Below are 2,677 nucleotides of genomic sequence, written 5' to 3' on the forward strand. Positions count from 1 at the left end.
GATCATCTAGTCTGACCTCCTGCACATTGCAGGCCACAGAACATCACCCACCCACTCCTGTAATAGACCCATAACTCCGGCTGAGTTACTGAAGGCCTCAAATAATGATTTAAAAGACTTCAAGTTACAGAGAATCCACCATTTATACTAGTTTAAACCTGCAAGTGATCCCGTGCCCCATGCTGCAGAGGAAGGCAAACTAAAAGGTAACTAGGTTAACATGCACTAGGTACCTTTTAGTTCATGCCAGTGGAGTCTACATGGGGTAGTTAGCTGTGTCTATACTGCAGCTGGGAGCAAGTCTTGCACTAGTGGGGCCAGGGGCAGCTCTAGCTTTTTTGCCACCCCAAGCACGGCAGGCAGGCTGCCTTTGGCGGCATGCATGCGGAAGGTCCGCCGGTCCCACGGCTTCGGCGGCAATTCGGCGGCGGGTACACCAAAGCCGCGGGACCGGCGGACCTCCCACAGGCATGCCGCCGAAGGCTGCCTGACTGCTGCCCTCGCAGGGACCGGCAGGGCACCCCGCACGGCTTGCCGCCCCAGGCACGCGCTTGGTGCGCTGGTGCCTGGAGCCGCCTCTGAGTGGGGCTCAAGCTAGCAAACTCAAAATAGCAATGTGGACATTCTTGCTCAGGCAGAAGCTTGGTCTCTCAAACCCACCCAAACTCCTAGGCTTCAGAGCCTGACCCAGAATGTACACATTGCTATTTGTACATTATTCTTTCTGTGTGATTTTTAATCTTCAGAACAAGTGTTTCAGTGTTTTGTTCTTTTCCTTTAATCAGGAGGGGAGGTGAAGTCTCTAAAACAAACACATCACAGTAGACCTACATAACATGCTAAATTAAAAATCAACCTTAAATGTAACCATACAAATATATACAAGAAAGTTAGTATGAACAAATAGATTTTGATAGCCTTCCTCAACCAAGGAATCTCCTTAGTTTGCCATAAATGTCTTCTTTAAGTAATGGCTGTTATGGAAATGAATGATCTATGTTAGCAAAAAGACAATCTGCAAACTTGCTATTTCCAGGGCAAAAGGGCCTTCATGTCCAACTACTTGAATTAAAATACCAAAATGGAAAGCAAATATAGAGTCAAGCAGTGTTAACATGAATATTACCCCAAACAAGAAACACTACCAGCTTTCTTGGCAGGTTTTTGATTAGTTGTTATTTTGCTAGACAATAGAGGTTTCTAAATATTGTTATTTATAAAATTAAAGCAGAAAGAACAGAAGGAAGTTGAGAAAACATTCATAAGAGTCCTGTGGTAAATTTTCAGATTAATTTGTTGTGAAATAATGTTGAGTTCTTCCCAAATCCACAGTTTTAGACGCTCTACCTGATGACCTTATGGTGCTGCTACCTCATCTATTCAGTAATGACCTAGTGTTACTCTACTGATTTGGAAAAATAAGAGTGAAAGAGAAGATGAAGGCTTTGGAGCCAGCCCTGTAATACCTGTTCAAAATGTGATGTGAACATAAAGGACTGGGCAGTGATCCACCTCACCGAGTCTAAAATGCTTTGATGAGATTTCCAGAATGAACCCTAGTAAATAAATTACTGCCCACAGGATCAATGAGACAAACGTGACCAGAGGTAGAAGATCAAAATGGCTTCAAGCCTGGACAATCAGTGAGGATATCAACTCTCATAGAAAGTGAAGAAGGACAAGAAGGAAATCATTTTATAAAACATACTGCACATCCCGTATAGGGGAGAGAAAAGTGACAAAGGTTTTCGGTGTCAAAATGTTCCACACAGCAATGTAATTAATCCCCTCATGGGAAAAATATGAGTATTGGATTCCTGGATTGAATTACGATGGGCTCCACTGAAAAAGCCGTGGAGATTGAGCACTCTGATATATCTAACTGTTCATGTACAGTCCCAGCTGCTCTGGTGTTCATCAGAGCGGATCTTACATCTCTCTTGCATACATTACCTTTTCTTTTAAAAGAACACTAAATAATTAAATACCTTCATATAGGCTCTTGTGGCCAGCTCGAAACTCCAGAGATCAAAGATTATTACTTTGCAAAGCCGACCATGAAAAAAGAAAAGAAGCTGCAGGTTGAAATTTAGCTTGCCTAATTATTTTTCTAGATACTCTCTCAATCAAATCTTCTTCATCCTTTTTTAGGGGAGAAGGGGGAAGGGAAATTCTGCACAACACATAGTTTGCTATAGACTCTTTTGTGTTTCTCCTAGATTAAGCTCACTGAGTTCCAAGACAACACATGCTTTCAGGAGAACAAGCATCCTTGTTGATGGACATTATCCTTTCTACCTCGGAGACTGACACCTGAAACCAAATGCATCCAAAGATTTGAAAACAGCAGCAGGAAGCAATTGAAGACCAGCAAGCCCCGGTTCTGCCCCTTGGACTTAGGCCTCTTGAGGCAACTCCACTCTGGGCGCACCAAGCCTCAAGCAGTTCCCTCCATGCCACATCCTGCCATGTCGCCTGGGAAGGAAGAAAAGCATTCCTACACCACAGCCAGTGTCCAGGAGCCAGAGATACCCCCTAAATCCCCTGACAGCTTCAGTGAATCAAACTGTGGGGAAAACGGCAACAGCAGCCTAAGACATATCTACATTAATGTTGCTACCAATGGAGCTATGCCAGGAGTAGTACACCAGTGAGAGACTTCCAAGAACTATCTAGC

This window comes from Emys orbicularis, chromosome 3 (genome assembly GCF_028017835.1).
Source record: "Emys orbicularis isolate rEmyOrb1 chromosome 3, rEmyOrb1.hap1, whole genome shotgun sequence".
Classification (NCBI taxonomy): Eukaryota; Metazoa; Chordata; order Testudines; family Emydidae; genus Emys; species Emys orbicularis.